Source organism: Anolis carolinensis, chromosome 5 (assembly GCF_035594765.1).
Source record: "Anolis carolinensis isolate JA03-04 chromosome 5, rAnoCar3.1.pri, whole genome shotgun sequence".
Taxonomy (NCBI): Eukaryota; Metazoa; Chordata; class Lepidosauria; order Squamata; family Dactyloidae; genus Anolis; species Anolis carolinensis.
The window spans coordinates 35,850,908-35,862,845 of NC_085845.1; the positions used below are offsets into that span (position 1 = coordinate 35,850,908).

General features: G+C 39.1%; 1 long non-coding RNA gene across 1 annotated transcript in view; it reads right to left on the reverse strand.

Moving 5' to 3' along the window:
- LOC134299768 (uncharacterized) overlaps positions 1 to 5,401 on the reverse strand; it is a 44,926-nt gene extending 39,525 nt beyond the window's left edge. The window contains exons 1-2 of the long non-coding RNA XR_010007021.1: positions 5,080 to 5,401; positions 4,832 to 4,961 (exon numbers count right to left, since the gene is read on the reverse strand). This is a non-coding gene — a long non-coding RNA (uncharacterized LOC134299768). The remainder of the gene's footprint in view (positions 1 to 4,831; positions 4,962 to 5,079) is intronic.
- Positions 5,402 to 11,938: the final 6,537 nt, after the last annotated feature.

Consider the following 11,938-nt stretch of genomic DNA (forward strand, 5'->3'; position numbering starts at 1 on the left):
CAATATGATATTGTATCCACATGCACATGAGACAACAGGACACTCCTTATCCAAGATGTCAACAAGGGAGAGAGGATGCTCCTAACAAGCACAGCAATGACTATTCACATGTATTTGTATGCATGAATGTGCTACATGGATGTCCTTTCAAAGCAAAGATATTTTGGGGCAGAGAGCTGACCATCATGGTCATCTTGTCTACCACAAGACTGGTGCAGCAGAAGGAAAGGGAATCTTCAACCTTGCAGATGTTGATAAAGTACTATGTGTAATGGATTCGCCTACCTTGCTGGGTTGGTGTATAGGGCAGTTTAGGGCCTTGCTTGGAAGGGCTGAACCAAGAAAGGGGAGGAGTCATCAGACAGCTTCATGTGAGGAAGTGCAGCCTGATTGATTGGTAAAATTGGAGGGAGTTGCTTAGCAACCGGAGGTGGGCGGAGCCAGAGGAACAGTTGGAGCTATTCAGCCAGAGAGCTAGTGGGAGATAGGTTTTGGTGTTTGTAGAGACAGGAAGTGAATTTTAAAGAGGAATAAAGGAAGGTTTTGGGAACTGTTTGAGAAAACCCTCTTTGAGGGAAAAGTAATTCAGGGAGAAGGGCTAAGAACTGTAGTGGGCCTCTAAAGGGTTTAGAGTTCTTGAGTTTGGAGCCTCTGGGAAGAGGCTTCTAAGGTTTGAAAAGCCTGTTAATATTCCTTTGTGAGAGAACAATATTTTTCAAGAAACTCCAGTTTAAGAACCATTCAATGTTAAAGCAAAGCCTGTTATTTTTATTGAAACCAATTGAAATTTTATTGAAACATTTCTGTTCAAGTACAAATAAACAGCATAATTCTGTTTTACTTCACTCCAAGTGTTCATGTGTCTTCCTAAGAAACATTATAAAGAGGTGGCCAGTATGCTTATTTATATTTAACAATCGCTCTATAAGTCAGAATTTCCCTCCAGCTTTGGGTCTCTCTGCGTGCTGCCAGTGGAGAGCGGTGGCACATATATGTATTAAATGGTGGCAGCAAAAGTAAGTAATTATTAATTGGTGGCAGCAAAGAAATAAATAATATAATTTGGTGGCAGCAAATGGCAGCACTATGCTTATTACATCTCACCTTTGACCAAACTAACTATCACTGGTAGGAACTAGAGTCCTATAATGCTGGGATAGCCAGAGGTTTCCAAGTGCCTGCTTTGGGTGGAGTAGGGTGGTTATCTAAATTTGTTAATTTTGGGTGCTATAAAAGGACAATTATTATTGTATTTTTAATGCCAGTGAGGTAAAAGGTGGCTTGTAGAATTTATTGCCTCAAGACCTCATCATACTAGAGAATAGATCCACATTAAATCCGGTTTTTGCCTCCTGCAGAATTCTGGGCTTGTAGTTTAGGGAGGGCAGGTCCTGGGCCTCACTAAACTACAAACCTCAGAATTCTGCAGGAGGCAGAAACCGGATTTAAAGTGGATCCATGCTCTAATGTAATGAGGCAGTCAGGCACCATATAATGATCTTCCTCATATATGATTTGACTTCAATGTATAGTTCTCTAGTAGTATCTCTTTGTTGCTCTGAGTCCAACTGATCTGCCTCCTGCAGAAGAGACTATTATTCCACAGAGCAATTGCATTTTTTCTTTTCAGGAAAATGGAGGCATTCTTGACTTGTGACTGTTTCACAGATAACCAAGGGTTGGTGGTAGGAGAGAACAGAAACAAGCCTATAAACGCTCTAACTAGCCTGGATGAAAACAAAAAGCAGCATTCAGCATAAGTTAAATTTGGTGCTTAAATTATCACTGACACTGGTGCAGCGGTGACCTTTGAAAATTTTCATGAAAAGAAAGGGTAAAGAAAGACTGCTTTATATTACCATTCTCTGCAATATAAACTTTGGTTCAAAATGAGCCCAGCCCACGAAGCCGGGCTTCTTGGCATCCTCCCTGCATTCCCACGGGTCCCGGACAGGGTTCTCATGAAAGACCCATGGGAATTAAGAGACAGTTCTTGGTGAATTGCCTCTACAGTCCATGCTATCTTTGTTTCACACATTTAAATCTTCACTTGTGATGCTGGGAGCGGAAAATTCGTGGAAGCTCATTTTGTCAACCTCCCCCCGCCCCAGGGATTGACTCAGAAGTCAAACCTCCTGATCTAGTCAGTATTTTTGAATCTCCACTTTCAGAACAAATACACTGTTCTGAAGGCACGTCACCAGTTCATCCATTTCAAAAATCGTATTAGTTAACACAGCTTGCAGCGGAGAGTCCTAGGCAATATGAAGAAGTTCCAGTTTCTCATAATCTGAAACAAAGATAAGCCCTTTTCATAGTGCTTGACCTATCATTAGGAAGTGTTAGCAGCCATATCAGAAAGCGGACGTCACAAAAGTACAGCAAACTTTTTAATTGATTATTTTTAGTTATTACTTTATTTAATATTATTATATTTTTACAATCTGAAATGAAAATATGGAATTTTCATCCTAAGATGTTACAACAGCTTAACTGGCCTTGTTAGCTTGACTTGTGTGGAAGGGAAAGGGCACCATTTGCTACTTTTACTCAGGCAGCAAAATGGCATGGGCTGGCCTTGACTATATATTACATTTCTGTATGGAACAACCACAACTACAGAATTCTGAAACAGGAGTGCATCTATACTGTAGAATTAATACATTTTGACACCACTTTAACTGCCATGACTCAATACTACGGAATCATGTGAGTTCTAGTTTTACAAAATCTTTAACATTCCCTGGCAAAGAAAGCTGGTGCCTCACCAAACTACAGTGCCCAGGATTCCATAACATGGAGCTGTATCAGTGCAAGACCTGAGCAAAGTTGTTGATAATAGGGTGACTTGGAGATCTGTCATTCACAGGATCACCATATGTCAAAGTCAATGTAAAGGCATTTAAAAACAAGAGCCATAGATGCCTGTTTTGAACCATATCATATGGATGTTGGTTAATATATTTGGAGTAGTTATTAGTGTGTATCAAGCTTACACTGCTTATTTCAAGTCATATTTTCTTGCTCTCTTATTTCTCAGTGTTTTCTTTGATTTCCTAATTGACAAAAAGCTTGCTAGCAAATATTTATGTTTTCTTTTTAAGCTGGAAGGTCCCCAAACATCTGCCAGATTGCTTTCTATTTGTGTCCTAGCCTGACCTTCTCATAAGTAGTGGCTGATAACAGGTTTATCTCAGTTTGTTCCTGACAGCTTCTTTCTCAGCTTTGGATTCCAGAAGGATTTTGTTCTGATTTAACCTTTTGAACAGAACTCTTCAAGACTAATGCTTCAGGGATCTAGTTCCCTAATTTATAATTCTGTGTTCTAGCAGAAGCCATCTGAAAGCATATATGAGTTAAAGAAATGCAATTAACACCTAGCATTCACTAAGCAGAAAGCTATTACAAAATTTATTCCAGATGGTATTTGGCATGATGGAGGTTTAAACATTTTTCTCCAATGTGTTGCCCGCTTTTGAATATTGTGGTCACACTAAGGCAGCTATCATATAAATATATGGCGAGATTGCTCTACAACATAGCTGCTTTAGCTTCAAAGGTTTTCTGAAAACAAGGACTTAATAGGAGTTCAAATTGCAAAGCTGAAGAAATATGCTATTAGTGGATAAAAGTACAGTCACTTTTGCACAAGCAACTGTAAGAACAGTGGGCACCCTGTAGATCCCTAAGTACAAAACATAATCTCAAATTCAAAAGCTACAATACCTTTCTTAGGATCAACTACAATTTTACTACAGGCTTCTTCAGAATATCTCATCAGAGAAAAAATCAAGTTTTGAAAGTCAAATGGAATGTATAGTTTTTTAAAGGTAACTTCCAAGCTCTTATCTGTACATTTCAAAGAGAGGGGATGACAATCCCTCCCTGTGCCTTTAGAGGGCAAAGTGTGGCTTGTGGGCCACATGCAGGTTTGTTTTTGTAAGTTCCTGAATTCAAATATTTTTGTTCCAGAATGCCACCAAATTAATTCTGGCATGTGTGGATAGCATTTCACCACATTTGAGGTCCCCCTGAGTTCACAGGCATCACAAAACTTTGGGGATTTTTAAAAACTCCTCTATGGGGTAGGTGGGATTTTTTGGAATCTCCTTGAATCATTATACTCTTTTTTTTCGATAAAGGAAGTGAACAAGATGTGACCTCTGATCACTTTCAGTTGTTTTTAAAAGACTTATTCTAAACCTAGAATAGTCCAGGAAAGCTGAAAAGCATGCTGAAAATGCCCCATACCCTCTAGATGATATTTGGGGACAAAAACTTGATTTGGTTTTGGTTTTGGTTTTTTTCTTTGTGTGTGTGTGTGTGTGTGTGTGTGTGTGTGTGTGTGTGTGTGTTTTTCCAGGCTGGGTATCGCCTCCTCCAAGGTCTCCTAGGGGACCAATACAGGACCCTAGCCTTGCACAGTTGCCCATTCCTGCTTCGTAACAAGGATTGACCAGTTATGGTTAGTAGATGTTAATGGATTACAACTTCCACCAGCCATAGTCTGTATAGCCAGTGGTGATGTTATCAAACACGACCATCCCCACCCCTAATAAAAAGAGAAACATCGTTATGATGCCAAGAGAATCATAGTTTCATAGAATCATAGTGTTGGAAGAGACCCCCTGCCAAGAAGCAGGAAATTGTATTCAAAGCACCCCCGACAGATGGCCATCCAGTCTCTGCTTAAAAGCCTCCAAAGAGGGAGCCTCCACCACACTCAAAAAATAATGTTCTTCAGATCCTGTTATTTGCAAGGGCTTCAACAACAATTCACGCCAGTCTTTCTTTAACCGTATTCTGCACTAGGAAAAAAGCATGCACTCACCAACTTTCCAGATTTTCTGTGCTTTGAGATCCAAGGTCAGAACCTTGAAAACCAGAGTTTTATGAGATGTATTGGCCTGTGCTTGTAGAATAATCCAAGAATCCTGTTCACCAGGTTGTCCTCTGGGTCCCTGAGAGCATAGATATAAAAATGATTTACAGAAGCAGCTGCTGAGTGGCCTTAATAATAATCGAGATGCATTCGGTCATATTTCCTCAGGCAGGTTAATAGCATGAGGCTTTATATACCTTTTGCCCCATAGAAAATGACCAATCAAGGAGGATAATGGGTACTTGGTGACTAAAGCATAGACCCACTGCTTGCTGAGTCTGAGACTATACAAGAAGATTGTTAAATGCACTAGTTTTGCTAGATGCCCTCTGAACACATCAACTGGTCAATAATTGAAAAGACAGCTCACCATTCTTACTGTCTAGTCAATCTGTAGGCTCGCAATTTTGAACAAACTAGAAATTCCTTCTCCTTCACTGTCACAGTAGCATTCAATCTCTTTTTTCCCCCAGATAGGACATAGCTATAATTGATTATGGAACAATTTTCTTGTCCAGCTTTAGCCCATTCAGATGCAGACAGCTACATGCTTCTTTTTTTGTTTCTCTAGTAAAAGAAAGGAAACCACAGCTTTCAGGAAATCTTTGCCACTGGAGAAAGGAAGATAAGGAATGTTTATATTTTCCATAATATCCCTTCCTCAACAGAGATTGTCTATATAGCTAAAATAGGCAGGCTAATCTCTCTTTTTTTTCAGAACTCCATAACATGCTTTTAAACTTCTTTGAGAAAGACCCGTATAGCAAATATGTTAGATACATTAGGTTATGGTTGTGCTGAACTACACTAGACAGAATGAAGAACCTCAGGGGAAAACAGTGGACTTCATAAGAAAATAGGAGGATGTTACTTATCTGTTTTGCTGTAATTGTAGTATTACTGCCAGTTGAAATAAGCTAGCTGGCTTTGAAAACAATGCATCTTGGGTGGAATGTATATGTCTGAGTGTGACCATTTGTTGCTACATCTCTAGATCAAACCAGATATGAAAGGAAGCACCTATTCTCTATAACGAGTCCATTTCACCTCCCATAATTGAATTTCCTCAGAAATATGAAGGTAATAATCAGATTCGCAAACTAATGTCCCATTTACCATCCAAAGCAAAGTAAGTTGATGTATGTATATGAGGACAACTGCATATTGTAAAATGCATTCACATTTGGAGATGCTTTTCTGTTTATACTAGCCAGTAAATGAATCATTTAGTTGACCCCTAGGTAATAAAATTACTTGTATTATCCCAAATTAGTCCCCTCCCATATTTTCTTGTTCAATGGACATTTCTAGGAAAGATTTTGAAGAGTAATTTGAACTTTGAGGGTGAAATGAGATGCCATTTTATATAGTCTAACACACCTTTTCTGTACTAATTCATCTTTTTCCCCAAGTAGTTCAAGATGGTATGCATGGGCCTCCCTTCCCCATTTAATGTGCACAATGATCAGATTAAAATAATGTAGTATGTTTAATTACAAAACAAGTTTTTAAGATCAAGCCTGAATCCAACATTCTAACTAGTGTAGAGAAATCTACAACTCATGCGCTCAATTTCACCTACAGATATACGGATGATACAATGACTGTTTTTGAAGCCTTAAGAACTTTATAATAAAGGGATTTTAGCAGTTGTTGTTTACATATAACCAGATAACAAATAACACATGTTGAAATTCCCTCTTTCCATAACCATTAAAGGTTCAAAGCATTCTCCAGTTTTAAGTCTGGAAACCCTATCCACAGATGGTGCACACTGTGCTCATCAGATGTTTCATACCCAGCTTGTGTCCTTTTGTAAAGCCAAACCTGCTCTGTGTATGTATAAAGGGACACACACAGAGTACTGGTCTTAAATGTAAGTAGTAAAGAGGGGAGCATTACAGATACATCAGTGGTTCTCAACTTTCAACGGATGTTTTATCCTTCAACACCCAAAAATCTTAACAGCTGGTAAACTGGCTGGGATTTCTGGGAGTTGTAGGCCAAAATATCTGGGGACCCATAGGTTGAGAACCACAGAGTTACATGGACACAGAAGATCTCTTTAAGAGAACATACAGAATAACTGTGAATGATCCAGCTACCTTAAGGCTACCTTTTTCATATATTGTATTGTAATAGCAGGATCATTTAACTACTGCTGCAGGGTTTCTTAGATCAAAAACTGGTGATACCTCTAAACTGATCCCATTTCATCAATCATGTCTCATTGCTTGCTACATTATTGTGTTGCATATATTGGTGAAAGGAGAAATTAAGGTTCCCATTCAGGTCTTGGTTGTCTGAAAGGTACACCTTCTGATTTTAATTCAGCTATCCTGTCTTCAAAATAAACTATGCAATTTCCCCTTTTAAGATTTCTTTTTAAACGCCACTAATGTAGGAATGCAGTCTAGGGTTTGCATCCATTCAAATGCATAATACCCCAGAGATGCTGTTTCCAGTGTTAAATAGCGCATTTCCTAAAGAGGAAGGAAAACACTGGTAGTTTATTGGACAACATATCAGGAACCGTAAAACTTTAGAGCTACAAACTAAATCAGCTTCACAAGGAATCCTTGATCATTTTGCTGTAAACTACAGCAATAATTTTAGAGCAGTGTAACTTAACACTTGTAAGTTACAAACCAAGGGCAACTATTCTTGCTGGTAAGAGGTGCTCTGGGGTTTAAGGGCCAAGGAAAATTGATGGATTAGCAGTTTACAGAAACATTTGCTCTCCCTATCAGACATAGGAGAGGAGGAGGAGAAGCAATGGGACTTGATATGCCTTCGAAATGGGAACCGAGGCAGAACATGAGCTTTTTTAAACCAAGGATAAAGGATTCACAGAACAAATTCAATCAGATTTCTGTACTAAGCATTTTCTTCCACATTGGTTACACCATGTGTGTTCCAGATTTAATTATTGCTTTGCAATTTTTCTTTCTGTTTCTGATAAACCCAGTGTGAAGTGAATGAGTGTTATTATTTGGAACATCTGAAATGAAAAAGGGATTGCCTTGACAAGGGATTCTTTTTCATTTTTTTTGTCATGTCACTGCCCCACCATCCCAAGTTCTCCAAACTGGCAATAAAAATCAGGTGTTCCAACTTTTTAAGGTAAAGGTAAAGGTAAAGGTTTCCCCTGACGTTACGTCCAGTTGTGTCCGACTCTGGGGGTTGGTGCTCATCTCCATTTCTAAGCCGAAGAGCCGGCATTGTCCGTAGACACCTCCAAGGTCATGTGGCCGCCATGACTGCATGGAATGCCATTACCTTCCCACCAGAGCGGTACCTATTGATCTACTCACATGTGCATGTTTTTTGAACTGCTAGGTTGGCAGAAGCTGGAGTTAATAGCGGGCACTCACTCTGCTCCCCAGATTTGAACCTGGGACCTTTCGGTCTGCGAGTTCAGCAGCTCAGTGCTTTAACACACTGAGCCACCGGAGGCTTTTAAAGCCCTCTATTTCAGTGGTTGTGACTCCCAGGAAGCAATACTTCTATTGAGTACTTTCATACCATTACAGCAGTGGAAGGGGTGTGTATCAAACAAAAAGTTTATTCTGGAGATAAGATTAGAAAGAATCTAGGAATGTAGGTAACTCCTATAATTTTTTATTATTGAGTGCACTGTAGTTAATGGGATTTGTAATCCAAACATCTTGTAGAGTCCTGTGTTACATCTGAATCAAAGCCATTCACCTAAATTTCCCTGACCCATGAGACCATCCTATACAATTCACAGTACTATGTTTCAGAAACAAAGAGCATCTTTGTTTCCAAATGGACCCTGAATAAATCATTGCAGAGATTACTTGAGAAGTCAATCTCTAACAGTTTAAAAAATACAATACAAAAATTAGAAAGCAACAATTAAATAATACAGTGTGGATTAAACAGATTAAAATATAATAAATACCCTTAAAATTGCCTTCAAAATCACTATCCCCAACTCCCCAGAATCCCAACCACACTTTCCCAGAAGCATCCTCATTCTTTCTCCAAATGCCTGTATTATAAAGTTGTGTTATAAAGTAGAGAAGGAGAACCTCAGGCCCAAGGACTGAATCTTGTTCTCCTTGAATCTCAATCAGGTGATATTGCTTCCCTATGACATTATTGTTTGGTGGTTTCTCAGATTTTGTACAGCCTTTTCTGCACTCTAAAAGACTTTGTTATTGGCAGTTTAGAGCTTTAAGTTAAAAGATGCTGTAATATTGTTCCCAATCTTTTGCCTTTGCACTCATGACAGCAATGTGGTCTTTGGGGATTGGAACTCAATTTAGAGATTACAAAAGAGATTCCCCTTTATCGTTCTAATGCAGGGATGGAAATGATGCAGCTCACCAAATGGTGTTGGACGCCAACTAATAGCATTCCTTGCCATTCACTATGTTGGCTAAGCCAACTGGTATTTGTAGTACATACCAGGGACTACACATTATTTTCTCTTTTCCTAAGGGTATGTTTTGTGGTTGTTAATTGCTGTCAATTTGTCTTTGATGTATGGCCACCCCATGAATAAAAAATATCCAAGAACCTTGGTTATTAACAGCTCTTCTCAGATCTTGAAGGCTCAAAGTCATAGTTTCCTTTATTGAGGCAAAGGGTGGGGATCTCCATGAGGGCCAACAGCCACCCCCGCAGGCCTCTCTACAGGCAACACTTCACAACAAATTTATATACTTTACATGTTTTCCTCTGCAATTCTCTCAAAATAGTGACAAGAAGTGATGTCACTCCAGTCACCATTTTGAGAAAGACTGCAGAGTTCAAAATAGCATGGGATTATGGGGTACTTGTCAGAATGTTATATTTTCAGGTATTTGGGGAGTGTCTGCATGATTTGGGAGAAAGCATTGCCCCAAAATCTCACTTAATTTTTCTTTTAAAAATGGAGCCCTGAATGGACTTCAGGGGCATAAAAATGGGGTTATAGGGGTTGTACTATAAGTTTTCAAGTTCAGTCAGTTCTGGTCAATAGTGTTCCTTTGGTGAAGGGTTTTCATGTGGCTTTAAAACACAAACATTGAACAATTCTTCAACCAGTGAAAACAACATGAACAACCATTAAATTTACAGTTCTGTGTGGAAACAGTACTTGCCAAAGGAAGACTTTATATGGCCCAGGGGTTCGCATAACTACTTCTCGACAGTTTTTGATTCAACAGTTTGGATGCAGTACTCTTAAATTGTTTGATTCATGTCAGCCTTGGGAATTAATCCCCGATTGGTTGGCTTTTTAGGGTAATGTATAGGAGTCAGTCTTCCTGTCTATTTGTATCATTTCTGTATTTGTTTGTATAAGTAATAAGTTCCACCCCAAGCCCTGTAAGTATTTGCCAGGCTATGGAAATATGCTGTTGCATTATGCAGAGTTCGTCATAAACCCTTAGGACAGTGGGAATTTAGTGGAGCAGCACAAAATATAAACAGCTGGAATCAGAGAATCTGGCCAGATCCTCATCGTATGGGATAAAAGGCAGCTGTTCCCACCCTGGGGAAATTGCTGGATAATTTCTTCACATGGTCTCACTTCCGAAATCCTGGGAATGACAGAGAGATGAAGAATTAGAGGCTAATCAGGGATTTGAGAGAGGGTGTGTGGGGGAATATTGGAGGGAGTTTTACAGAAACATCTGCCACTTAAATCCAGCTGTGAAGGATATTGATGTGCATGGGGGTGGTGGGGGACTGCAGAAAATAAGGCAGAGAATGAATGCCTTCTCTGAACCAAGAGTCGACTGCTGCATCTGACTGGGACAATAATAAAATTAGCTAAACCAACAGTCCTCCTGTATGTCATTTCAAAAGACATGCAGTAGACTCCACAAAGAGAATGCATGCTCCCCTCTATTGACCAATTTCTCTTTGTTCATATTTTGTGAATAAAAGACTAGGCCATGTGTGTTTAAAAGATAGAAATCAAAGGTACATGAACCAGAAAAACGTATTTCTATTTAGATTGTCCTCACCTGGGACAGTGGTTCCTAACCTGTGGGTCCCCAGATGTTTTGACCTTTAACTCCCAGAAATCTTAACAGCTGGTAAATTGACTGGGATTTCTAGGAGTTGTAGGCCAAAACACATGGGGACCCACAGGGCGAGAACCATTGACTTAGGAAAAGTGATTGGCCAAATGTAACACAACAGTTTTGCTGTGCCTGTGATAACCAGTATCACACACCTCCAAGAGTGCCTCTAAGTTAAAAGTATGGAACAAGATCCTACATTTGGGTTATGCAGTATATGTGACCACCTTATTTGTGTCATGTTGAATGGCAATGTTGTACAATTGGGTCAAGACACTAAACGTGTGTAGTCAAGTACAATGCATAATATGCATCCATGTGTAATGCCCATCTTCTGCATATATTTATACCATACCTGCAACTCTTCTTCTATATCCTTGTACTGAATGTGGGCATTTCACATCAAACAAAAATGTCCAGCCACTTCCATAGGGGGAAATACTTGCATATAAAGCATTAATAGGATTCTGGTCATTCCTACACTTGAGACTTGCTTTTTGTCTACTGGCTGTGAGAACTGTAGCCGTCCTCCTGCTGCTGCCTTAGATAATATTGTGTAAACATTTGTATCATAGAATGCACAGAGAGAAGTTTTATATTTCAGTTCATGGTTTTCTAAACATGCAGGAAGAGTAGAAGCCAGAAAATGGGATTTCTGGTTGTTACTGATTGTCATGAAGAAAAAAGAAATGAGAAAAAAGGAGATAGCTTCAGTTTTTTAAGGTTAAAAAGTTCAATTTAAATTGGCTTTTACTTTCCTGTAGACAGCATCCCAGTTTCAAACAGTAATTTATCTACAGGAGGACAGACAACAGGTACAAGACCTTGCCATAAATCAAGATGCCAATGCCATACACACATATATTATTATTATTATTATTATTATTATTATTATTATTATTATTATTATTAAACTTTATTTGTATCCCGCTAGCATCTCCTGAAGGACTCGATGCGGCTTACAAAGGCCAAGGCCTCAACACACAATGTAGCAATACAAACAAAGGCAAATTAGAAC